Source organism: Lepus europaeus, chromosome 12, assembly GCF_033115175.1.
Source record: "Lepus europaeus isolate LE1 chromosome 12, mLepTim1.pri, whole genome shotgun sequence".
Classification (NCBI taxonomy): Eukaryota; Metazoa; Chordata; class Mammalia; order Lagomorpha; family Leporidae; genus Lepus; species Lepus europaeus.
The window spans coordinates 60,166,673-60,179,784 of record NC_084838.1 but is presented as its reverse complement, the minus strand read 5'-3'; the positions used below and the strand labels follow the sequence as shown (position 1 = coordinate 60,179,784).

The window sequence follows — 13,112 nt, the reverse complement described above, 5'->3', positions numbered from 1 at the left end:
GAGGGTATGCAACTATACCTTGCTTTTCTATATAACCTGAAAATTATCGCTTTTCAATCAGGCTATTTACATGTATACAGTGTGATTAGGTTTAAGTCCACAATCTTGCTATGTGCTTTCCATTTTTCTCATTCATAATGCAAAAGAAACAGTGAGTGTACAATAGAACACTGGAGAGCTTAGCAGAGAGCAGGTCGAGCAGGGCTCTGTGGGTTATACTCAAATATTTCTATCTTGTATGATTCAGTCTTTACAAGGAAGGACATTGTGACATATGCCAAAACACAGCGGAATCTTGAGGACACCGTGATAAATGAAACAAGCCAATAACAACAAGACAAATACTCTAGGATTCCGCTTATGTGAGGAACCTAGATATTCAAATTCATACAGACAGAAACACCTACAAAAACCACAAAAAGAAGAATCATCCATTTTGTTCTTTTTTTCATTCTACATAGATTATAAAGCAGAGCAATGTTCTAGAAAGGAAAGGCAATCTGTCACAGGGGGCTCCTTAGAGATTGTGGCTAAATTCATTCTTTGGAGATGTTTGAAAACTGGGCTGATTAAAGTGTAGCCTAAAGGCAAGAATGGTTGGATGACCTCTCCCAGACCCTGGTTATCTGGTATCAAACACCGGCACCAGGGCTGTTGTGGTGTCTTTCACGCGCCTAGGGAGGAATTCAGGAAGTGCAGCAATGTTAAAAGTCAAAGTTGAGGAGTCCAAGAATTCTACAGCATCGCCAAGAACTTCCGAATGTTTTAACCAGGGGTGAGCACCTTTATGAAGGATAAAGAAAAAGACTCTGCTGGTGAAAACCCAAGCTCTCTTAAAACATTTCTGTAAATGCGTTCAGGGCTTTCCTGTTAGGTGTGGGATTTGATTTTCACCTATTGGTGAATTAGTAAGTTAGCTGTTACTGTTTCTTGAATTCTTTCAGAAGACCGGGATCCCTGGTTTAGAAGCAAAGGACTTTATTCCTCATGGCACAGTAAGCAGCCTGGGAGTCAGGAACCACAGGGTACCATGGAGAGCCCAGATGGATGCCTGCACGCAGGACCTGGCACTACAGGAGAGAAACACTGGACTCAGGCAACTCATCATTTTACAGCAAGCAATATGCAAGCCAGCACTGTGTCCCAGAGGGATACATTACTTTATCCCTCAAGGTAGCCCACTACAAACAAAACCTTGGGAAATGGCCTGCATATAAAGCTAACTTGGCCTTATACTCCCAGCATAATCAGCAAAATATGGTGGAGTGCAAGGTAACTGTGCAAGACTGTCTCTCCTCTTGTTTCCCCTAGCTGTCCCATTCTCTTACCTAACCCACCTTCCACTCCTGCAACTGTGGAGAAAAGGAAACTCTAGGGAAAAGGCTCAGACGCTACCCCAGCATAGCTCATCACAGCCTTTGAGACAAGAACCCTCTACCTTCATACATCTCATTTCAGATGCTGAGAAATACGCGTTACCACCTTACATAGTCTCTTCTATGAGTTCCCAGAGGAAATCTGGCTTCTCTTCCTTTTCCTTATAGACCAGCTACCCGCAGTTTTAATCTACCCATGGAATCTAACTTTCAGCTCTGCTTGCGGCTTAACCACAGTAGACATATTTTACAACAGAACAAAGAGATCAATTTCCTTAGTTCTGTCACTCCCCCAGGCATGGCGTCCACAGGCTTCCTGAGAATGATGTTTCAGCAGGCAAAATGTAGAAGAAAATTATATGGCTGGTGCTGCGGCTCACTAGGCTAATCCTCTGCCTGTGGCGCCGGCACACCGGGTTCTAGTCCCAGTCGGGGCGTTGGATTCTGTCCCGGTTGCTCCTCTTCCAGTCCAGCTCTCTGCTGTGGCCCAGGAGTGCAGTGGAGGATGGCCCAGGTGCTTGGGCCCTGCACCCACATGGGAGACCAGGAGGAAGCACCTGACTCCTGGCTTCAGATTGGCGCAGTGCGCTGGCTGTAGCACCCATTTGGAGGGGCGAACCAACAGAAGGAAGACCTTTCTCTCTAACTCTGCCTGTCAAAAAAAAAAAAAAAAAAGAAGAAGAAGAAGAAGAAGAAGAAAATGATAAGTGGAAAAGATGTAACACTTACTAAGAGCCTGTTGTGTACTACCAGATACTGTACAAATCAATTTCTTCTGTGGCACCTCAATAGTCACAATTTGTAAGGAAGGAATTACTCCCATTTTAATCAAGTAAACTAGACTCGGTGAAGCAGGCATCCTACCAAGATCTCAGAGGTGGTGAAAAGTCAGCATGATGTAAACACAAACCCAATGACCCACTGCACTGCGCCGTATCTGTTGAACCATACATACCATAGTGCCTCTACAAGACACACAAGTGACTTGCAAATAGTCCCTATTGCTCTGAGCTATATTATTGCATGCTCAATGGTATGCAATATGAATGCCAAGTCCAAGGCAAACTGACTACTTACCCAAAAGAGGCTATTTTGCATTCTTACCCTGCCCCACATGCACACACGCGCGCGCACACACACACAATTCTCTTATTCATTCACTCTTGTGTCTCCTGAATAAGAGTTTTGCATCCAAAAGTAATTATACGTATCTGGTAAGCATTTGTTCCTTTTGTTCTCACCTGTGCTATGTTCTCTCTGCTATGTGCCAGTGACAGGTGGCTGTGGGCACAGCTAGAGAGGTCACTTAAGAAGGGAGGGTTTGGTTTCAAAGCCTCAGACAAGAAGCTTATCAATGAAAGTACAACACAAGGATGAGATCAGGCATCTAGGTGGATCACCGTGAAGCTAGATTCCGTTCGGAAACACAGCTAAGTTCTCCCAGAGCTTAACAACAATTTCACCACCAGGAGTAACATATAAAGAAAGCAGTCTGAGGGTCCGCTGGGAACTACAGATGAACTAACAGATGTTCAGAGCTTCTACTAGAATGAAGTTTCCTAAGCAGCTGCTCCCCCTGCCTGATTTCTGTCCTAGCACCATCGTCATCATCTTCTGAGACTACAGTAGAACATACACACATAACAAAATAGACTCGGATTTTGAAGCCTGGACCTAGTTGATGACCTTGGGTAAGTCACACATCTCTCTTCCATATAAGTCCCACAAGAGCATAGACTGCATCCTTCCCCACAACTAAAATGACAAGCATATAGTAGGCACATAATCAACAAGTATTGAACAATGAATTTCTCTGAGCCTCAGCTTCCTAGAGGATGCCTACCCCTAAATGGCTTCAAGGATGTAATGAGACAATGCCCTGCATGTTCTGGCAGAGTGTCCAGCTTACCAGAAATTCTTAATAGTGGCTAGTCAGGGCCAGCACTGTGGCATAGCCAGTAAAGCCACCGCCGACAGTGCTGGCATCCTATATGGCCACCAGTTCCAGTCCCAGCTGCTCCACCTCCAATCCATCTCTCTGCTATGGTCTGGGAAAGCAGAAGATGGCCCAAGTCCTTGGGCCCCTGCACCCACGTGGGAGACCCGGAAGACACTCCTGGCTTTGGATGGGCACAGCTCCAGCCGTTGCAGCCACTGGGGAGTGAACCAGTGGATGGAAGACTCTGTCTCTCTCTCTCTCTGCCTCTACCTCTCTGTAACTCTTTCAAAGAAATAAAATAAATCTTTAAAAAATAAATAAATCTTTAAAAAAAATAGTGGTTAGTCCCCTCCCCTCTCTAGACAGATAAAGGTTTTCTGTCTTACCTTCTTCCTCAATAACTAATGTCCTTTGATCTGATTTTTTAAAATTTTAATTTCTCCATTTGAGAGGCAGAAAGAGAGAGAGAAACACACACACACACAGAGAGAGAGAGAGAGAGAGAGAGAGAGAGAGAGATCCCATCTGCTGGTTTACTCTCCCAGTGACCACAAATTTCCCTAGCTATGGCTAAAGCCAGGAGTTGGGAACTCAATCCAGATCTTCCACATTGGTGGCAGGAATTAAATTACCCAAGCCATCACCTGCTGCCTCCCAGGGCTTGCATTAGCACAAAGCTGGAATCAGGAACTGAAGCCAAAAATTGAGTCCAGGTGTTCAGATATGGGTCGCATACATCTTAACAAGTATCTTAACCCCTAGGCTGTGTGATTTCCATGACCTCACTCATTATTTACAAGCCATGTAGAGGTGGGTAGGAGAATATTTTCCCCTCCTAATCAGCCATAAGCCCACAAGAAAAATGCCCTATAGTGAGCAGTACAGAGGTTTAGGCTACCCTTGGTTAGATCTCACAGTGTATGGGCATTACACTAAGTGCTCTGGAATAACTGTCACAACAGCTCTCTGAGTTCTCTTATACTCACAAATGAGAAAACTAAAGGTAAAAGGTTGTAAAATGACTTTCCCAGAGACCAGTGTGTCAGGCTCCAGAGCCCAAGAAGAAAGTAGCCTACGTGCCATTTTCTAGAACTTGAAGTATTTCTGCAAGGAGAGCATAGCCCATTTGTTCTTTCTGCTCAGGCTCAAACAAAATATGAGCTGAAATTACATGGCCGCTGCAGCTGGTGGACAAGTTGCTAATGTTATACAGTCAGCAGAGGGGCCAGTGGAAGCCCCATACCAAGAGATGCCTGAAAGGGCAGCAACAACTGCCCATCTTGGGTAGTTTAGGGAAACAGAAATCTCTTTTCTCTCAAGGTTGACTGATGAAATGGAAAAATTTAATCAAAGGAGTTCCAATTGCTGAGACTTTAATGTAGTGCTGCTTCTGTGTTAGACTCTGTTCAGGTACTTTACATTAGGTAACACAACTAAGATCAGATAAACAAAACACAATTTCTTCCTTAGGAAAATAAATATACTCCTCAAACTGTTTAAATTATCAACCATAAGGCTCTATTTCACAACTTCCACTAAAATAATACTTCAGCCCGGTGAGAAGGGGAGGGGTTGGAGGCAGAGGAAATAATGAGAGCTAAGTGGGGTAGCAGTGGGATGAAGGGAGTACAGAGAATATAAGGAAGAGGAAGAAACACATTTTTTGAGATGGGGAACTGGGAACAAAGAAAAGAAAAGAAATAATCAGAACGAACAGTGAAGAAAACTGAGTCAAAGAAAAATAGGAAAACAAAGGAGAGGAAAGCAGAATGAAATTATTTTTTGCATTATATTCTGCTATTAGTGTGTGAGTTGATTTTAGGTCAAATTACAATGGACCATTCCCTTTTACAATGCCTTGGTTAACGGTTTAACTAGTGTTCCCAGGTCTCCCTCAAGATCTCTGATCAAGTTTTTAGACTCTTGGCACCAACTGAAGTAAGGACTGTAGCTGTTGGTAAAAATTATTGTCTGAGACACTCTGCAGGTAGCTAGGGATTCTGCATTCACACCAAATGAAATAAAAATAAAAATAAGCTGATCCTTAAGTCACAAATAACTTTAATACTATCTGAGGAAGTAGAGTAGACTATATGGCTCATACTTCAGTTCAAAGCCAAAATAATCAGGACTGATTCCAAGATGGCAGAATAGGGAAGGCTGTACCGTTCTAGGCTAGGGGTAAACAGTAAAAAAAAAAAAAAAAAAAAAAGAAGAAGACCTGCAGGAAGTACATCCTGAGGGGAGAGTTAACAAAAAGCTTCAGTGGAAATTGTACAGAAGGAAGAGGAATGCCATGGATCAGCGTGGAAGATGCAGATGTGCAGCTCAGACACAGACACACACACACACAACTCCAGCAGCCGAGAGCCGGAGAAAATGCCGACTTTGGAGAGTGAGGCAACATCAGACCGCAGCAGCCTGTGCCACTGGTGATCTAACAAGATGGAGAATGTGGTCAGAGTCCAGCCTAAAGCCCTAAGGGGGCTAGAGCACCTGCTGACCCAGTTAAAAAAAGAGGGAAGCACATTCTCTCATTCCCCACCCCCACCCCGCACAATGGCATGTGGCAACCAGCTGAGAGGGTGGCGCCATTTTGGACACACACAGCAGTTGCAGAAGCTCTTGTGCATGTGCCCAGCAACTGGCTGAGACAAGACAACATCTTCTCAGCAGGATCAGCAGCAGCAGCAGCAGCTCAGGTGCGTGCACCCAGCAACCACTGGGGAGAAGGTAATATTTGGCTGGCAGCTCTTATACACATGTGCGATCCAGAGATTATAAAAGAGGGAAAAATCCACATTCCCCACTGACTTTGAGTCTGGCTAGGAGGACTGACAAGGTACTCAGCACCCATGTAGCACTGTGAGGTGCCCGCAACTTCTCAACACATCACAAGCTCTGGAACTCAAACCGTCTCGGCAGGGGGCCCACAGGCAGCTGGCTCTGAGAACATCTGTCTCTCTGTGGATGGGACAGGCCAGCAGAATGGAGTGGATCCTCTATACCCCATGACTGTGGGAGCTTTGTGTGCTGAGACTGTGGGTACTATTTGACTGCAAGAGAGAGTGCAAGATGTAGCTGGGTCTCTGGGCAATCAGTGTGAGCTGCTCCACATGCTGCTCAGAGCTCTCCGATTCCCTAGGGTGAGTCATTGCAATGGGATCTGTGCTCACACTAAGGATTGCACACATCCTTTGAGTGGTTCATAAGGGAGTGTAGGTGAGTATTACACCTACTATGGGCTAACACCTTGGCATTGATCACCTTGGAAGAGAAGAGGTGAAGGTGTGATAATACCAACAGAAGTGATCATACCCTCCCTTCTGCTAAAAAGAGATCTACCATGCCCAACATGGATGTCACTCTGGATACTCAGCCAAAACTGGACATTGACCAGAGCTCCTGGGCCACACCCAGCACACATTTCTGGATATGCATAGAAAGAACAGACACACCCACTAAGCCACAGAGACACAGTTCAAAAAAAATAAAAGCCGGCCGGCGCCGTGGCTCAACAAGCTAATCCTCCGCCTTGCGGCGCCAGCATACCGGGTTCTAGTCCCAGTTGGGGCACCGGATTCTGTCCGGGTTGCTCCTCTTCCAGGCCAGCTCTCTGCTGTGGCCCCGGAGTGCAGTGGAGGATGGCCTAAGTGCTTGGGCCCTGCACCCCATGGGAGACCAGGAGAAGCACCTGGCTCCTGCCTTTGGATCGGTGCGGTATGCCAGCTGCGGCGGCCATTGGAGGGTGATCCAACAGCAAAGGAAGACCTTTCTCTCTGTCTCTCTCTCTCACTGTCCACTCTGCCTGTCAAAAATTTAAAAAATAAATAATAATAAACCATCAACACGTATTTCCACAAATGCCTAAAAATAAATGCAGAAATTCAAGAAACAATAAAGATGACAACATGGCCTCCAAATGCAAATACAACAATACTTCGATATTATAACGTGAAGATGAAGAGATTGATGAAATGCCTGAAATGGAATTCAAAAGGTTAACCATAGTATTACTCAGAAGCAAAACCGCAAATTAGAGAAATTCATACATGACATGAAAAATTCTAAAATGAAACAGAATTTAGAAGAGAAATCAAAATGAAATAATAGAAAATGAAGAATTCAATATGTCAAATAAAAAATACACTGGAAAGCCTCAACAACAGACTCAGTGAGGCATCAGAAATAATATCCAAGCTGGAAGACAAATCCTTGGACAGTTCAGTCAGATCAAAAATAAAAAAAAGAAATTAGAAAAGTTAAAAACAATGTTGGAGATTTATGGGATACCATCAAATGACCCAACACATGGGTCTTAGGAGTTCCTGAAGGTATAGAAAGACAAAATGGATTAGAAGGCCTATTTAGTGAAATAATTAAACCTTCCAAACTTGGAGAAAGAAAAGAGACATCCAAATACACGAGGCACATAGTACTCCTTATAGAAATGACCAGAAAACATCTTCACCACAACACATTGTAGTCAAACTTTCTACAGTAAAACATAAAGAAGAGATTCTAAAATGTGAAAAAGAGAAACACCAGATTACTTTCAGAAGATCTCCAATTAGACTCACAGCTGAATTCTCAACAGAAACTCTACAGGCTAGGAGAGAATGGTGAGATATAGTCCAAGTCTTAAGAGAAAAAAACTGTCAACCCAGAATACTGTACCCAGCAAAACTCTCATATGCAAATGAAAATGAAATACAGACCTTCTATAACAAACAGAAAATGAACGAATCTGTCACCACTTGTCCAGGCTTAAAAAAGATGCTTAAGGATGTGCTACACACAGAAACACAGAAAGATAAACATCATTATGAAAGAGTTTGAAGTCAGAAAATCTCCTAGTAAAAGTACAAAAAAAAATCCAAAGTAATAATAGGAAATTTTATGGGAAAATGGCAGGGCCAAGTCATTGCTTTTCAATAGTAACCTTAAATGTAAACAGCCTCAACTCTCCGGGTAAAAGATACAGACTAGCTGAATGGATTAAAAAACAAGACTCATGTATTTGCTACCTACAATAAACATACCTTAACAACAAAAATACACTCAGACTGAAAGTGAAATGATGGAAAAAGATATTCCATGCAAGCAGAAAGCAAAAATTAGCAGGTGTAGCTATTCTAATATCAGATAAAAACACTTTAACACAAAGACTATTTAAAGAGAAATTAAGCCACAGGTGTTGTGGTGTAGTGAGCAAAGCCCCGCCTGCAGTGCCAGCCATCTCATACAAGTGCTGGTTTGAGTCCCAGTTGCTCCACTTCTAATGCATCTCCCTGCTATGTCCTGGGAAAGCAGTAGAAGATGGCCCAAGTCCTTGGGACTCTGTACCCACATGGGAGACCCAGAAGAAACTCCTGGCTTCTGATCGGCCCAGCTCCGGCCATGGCAGCCACTTGGGGAGTGAACGAGTGGATGGAAGACCTCTCTCTCTCCACCTCTGCCTCTCTGCAACTCTGCCTTTCAAATAAATCAATCAATCTTAAAAAAGAAAAACAAACAAACAAAACAAACAAACAAACAAAAACAAGCAAACAACAATCCTGGCAAGACTGGCAAGACTGGCAAGACCATAGTGGAAACGCAAACTAGTGCAGCTACTATGGAAAACAGTATGGAGATATCTTAGAAATCTGAAAATAGACCCAGCCATCCCACTCCTGGGAATTTACCCAAACCAAATGAAATCAGCATATGAAAGTTATTTGTACCCCCATGTTTATTGCAGCTCAATTCACAATAGCTAAGATATGGAATCAACCCAGATACCCATCAACTGATGACTGGATAAAGAAATTATGGAAAATATACACAATGGAATAAACTAGTCAGAGATAAAATAAAAATGAAATCCTGTCTTCTGCAACAAAATGATGCAACTGGAAGCCATTATACTTAAATAAGCCAGTCCCTAAATGATATCATAGGTTTTCCCTGATCCAAGGTAACAAATAAGTACCTAAAATGTAATGTATTGGAGTGAAGTTAACATTGTGATTTGATGATTACTTACAGCCCTTGTCTTAACTATTGAGGAATAGTGTTTTTTTTTTCTTTATACTATTTGTTGACCTCTTTATTTAGTGTAGGTTAATCTTATGAGTATAAAGTTAACTGAAAATAGATCTTTGTAAAAATTAAGAGTGGGGATAGGAGAGGGAGGAAAAAGAAGTGTAGGAGCATGCGCAGGTGGGAGGGTAGGGTGGAAAGTATCACTATGTTCCTAAATCTGTACATATGAAGCACGTGAAATCTGTATACCTTAAAGTTTTTAAAAAATAACTTTTTAAAAAAATCAAACAAGACAAAATCAACCAAGAAGCATAATGTTGCATGGTGTTCTCAATGGAAAAAGTCAACCCTTAGGCCAGACTCTAGATTTCCTAGCTGTGTAGAACAATCCATTGCCACATTGGTCGCTCAAGCTAGTCAGTGACTCTTCTGGTAAGTTAGTAAGTTCTGCCACCCAGTCTCATCATCTCCTTCAAGAAATTCTCAGTGGAGTTCACAGCACCGTAACAACATGTGAAACAATTCTCTAAGCCTCATCGTGGTTTTCCATTCACTACCATTTCCCACCTGAGCACAAGGGATAAAGTAATAGTAGCACAGATTTCATAGCTGAATTTTTCAGAGTTCCTGAGTCTCCACTAGCAACTTGATAGATTTGTATAATACAAGATGGAATTTGAAATCAAAGTAAAGCTGTTTTGGAATCATCAAAAAGTCACCAGATGTTGCTGTTAGAGCATATAAATTGCTTCTAAATGTGTGTGTGATTAGATCTCAGGGAACTACTCTGTCATTATAATAATGGGCTTTTTTTTCCCTTACAATGTCACGTTTTCCTAGACAAAGTCTCCTTTGACCAAATGAATTTCATATGTGTAATCAAAATGTTATGCTTGTCATTGTATTTTAAGTTAATTTGAACAATTTTGGTTAAAATTTACCCACATGATAAAATACTCCTTGAAAATAATTTCATGAAAGTTTTTTTTAAAGTTATTAAACATGACCATGTAGCTGCAGTATCTTTTTTTCTTCTGGACCAACGGTGTCCTTAGATATGATATAGTTTTACATCAGTGTGGGAATAACATTTTGGTCCTTGAGCAGCAACTAGGAGATTATATATTACCATACAGGGACATTTTTACAACATCAAGCCTCCTAGAAATAAAAGGACTTTTTTAAAAAACATGATTAAGAGTGAAAAATGGGAAAACTTCCATAACAATCACTCATTCCTTCAATCTACACACAGGAGCAGAAGAGCTACCTTGTGCTAGCCTTCTTCCAGGTACAGGCAAACTTCCATAGCTTGCACAGCCACCATCTTGTGGAGTTCATATTCTAGAGAAAAAACAAACAAAACTTTTGTTTCTTCAAACAATGGAGAACTGCATGGTCATGCAAATGATGTGGTACTAACAAAAATGATGTCCACTGTATTTAGATAAAGAAGACAGGTCACAGAGAAGATAACTGTGTGACAGTGTCTACTTAAAATGTGTATAGTAATGTAAGAGTTAGCAATTAGTGAAGTATTAGCATAAGGAGGCATTGTTCTAAGTACTTTTCATGCATTACTTCATTGTCTCTTTATTTTAAGTCTGCATAAAGTTTGAAGAGATCACGAATCCCATTTTATAAATGGAAGAATGAGAAGGCAGAGATTATCTTGCTTGAAGTCACATAGCTTAAAAGTGAAGAAACTGGGATTTAAATTCAGAGTGTGTGGATATAGACATGCACTTTATTTGCTGCTCTGATTCTTATGTGCTCTGGGATCACTCAAAGTGGGTTCAAATCCAGGCTATGCCACTTGCCAGTCAAGTATTGATCAAGCTAATTTCCCTAAGCCCCCTGTCTTCTGAGTGAAATAGAGGAAAACGATAGCTGATCTATCACATGGTGTTAACACATAGATAAAGCAAGAAAATCCATGTAAAGCACAATACTTGGCACACAGGTCTCAATAAATGTTCATCATCTTTATCATCTTCAAATTCTGAAAGAAAATAATGTTAATAGTGACAATCCCTAGGAAGTATAATTATAGAAGAATTTTCTATTTAATAGTATTTTCTATCTTTAAATAATATGTGTTAATCTAATTATTGAATATAAAGTAAAATTCATATTTCTCAGTTGTTGCAGAGGGAGAACTAACAAAGCTATGCTTATATTGAGCACATTTTACATATCAGGCACCGTTTGGGGTGAAGGAAACACAAAAAACTAGTAAGATATGGAATAATCTCTTAGGAACTTGCAGTATAGAAGACAAAAAAGGCATAGAAGGAGAAAAGGTAGTATTTTAAGAGAGACATGTACACAATGTTTTATAAGCCAAGACAACTCTGGAAATCTTCCCAGGAAGCCAAAGAAGGTCTCACATTGAAGGGGATGGGAGTGTGAGGCCCCACACTATCAAGATACATGTTTTCCCACTTATCCAAGGAAGAAGTAAATCATTACAATAACCTAGAGATGTTAGGAGTCACCTAATCAGCTGTATACATTGTGAGCTAGAAGTCATATTGAAACCTACCACTACCATACCTAAGGGATTCTGCGTGTTCCCCCAAAATTAAATCACCTCTCAACATGCTTACTCATGAGCCTTTAACCTAAGGCCTGAAAATGAGTAGGAATTTCTCAAGTGGATAAGTTGGGCTGGAATCAGAGGGTATTTTCTTGGGCCAAACTAACTGGAGAGGGAAGAAATGATAGAGAAGACGTCGGCAAAGAGAGTAGCCAAATTCACAGGGGATGTCCATGTACAAAGAGGAGCTATAGGGAAGTGAAGTGGCTTATTCAAATCCCAGAAAACCACAGGTGAGAGGAAGGAAGATGTGGCAAGAGGATGGAGTCTCTCACTGAACACTCTGCTGAGTTGTGAAGCAATAAATCACAGGTTCCATTTCCCAGGGAACAGCAATGGCCACAGCTCTCCTTTGAGCTCAGAGAGTTTCAGTGCTTGAGAGCTAAGTCTAGGGAAAACGTTTGATCACCATTGGAGAAAGTCAAGGTGAGGTGGTTTGTGGATGCTGCCCTTCATACATTGGTATTCCAACTCCTGGACAGAGAGTGTTTATTTGAAAAAATAAAACTTTCATATTCACTTAATAAATTAAATATAACCTCCAAAGTGGTCAAATGAGAGAGAATTTCAACATAGAAAGAAGGGTTGGAATTACATTAAAAACCCAATACAATTTACTTTGACAAATAGGAACCCCATCACCACCACCAAAAGTGGAATGTCTACAATTCATCAACAGGTCATTCAAACATACACAGAGAAAAAGTACAAATGGCTAAGAAACATAAAAATATTTCCATTCTTCCAAGTAATAAATGCAAATTAAAACAATGAAATATCATGGTTTTCTATCAGACTGAAAAATGTTCTTAAAATTATATTAGCCAAGAGTGTGCATGAAAACTGTGTAGGACAGTTTGATAACATGCATCTAAAATATTTAAATACCTTGATCCAACATTTGGACATCTAAGAATATAGTATAAGAAAATAGTTAATGACATACACAAAAAGTTATGATAAATTATTCACTACAAAATCACTCCAAAATTATTTAGAAATAATCTAAATGTCCAAGAATCAGAGATCAACTGAATACATATTTTTAAACTTTATAAAATACTTTTAGATGTATTGAAAAGTTATTTATGAGTACATAGAACTCCTATAAATCCTTGTATTTGTTTTCCTATCATTGCCTAATAATTTAACACAAATTTAGTGGCTTACA

The 13,112-nt window shown here is 40.9% G+C and overlaps 1 protein-coding gene across 11 annotated transcripts in view; it reads right to left on the bottom strand.

The window, feature by feature from the left end:
• FREM1 (FRAS1 related extracellular matrix 1) overlaps positions 1–13,112 on the bottom strand; it is a 301,861-nt gene that overhangs the window by 228,034 nt on the left and 60,715 nt on the right. For 5 of the 11 annotated variants that reach the window (XM_062208225.1, XM_062208231.1, XM_062208222.1 and 2 more), the window contains exon 2: positions 10,613–10,686. The exons of the other annotated variants lie outside the window; for them this stretch is intronic. The gene's annotated coding sequence lies outside the window, so the exon portion shown is untranslated. The remainder of the gene's footprint in view (positions 1–10,612; positions 10,687–13,112) is intronic. 11 annotated transcript variants of the gene reach the window in all.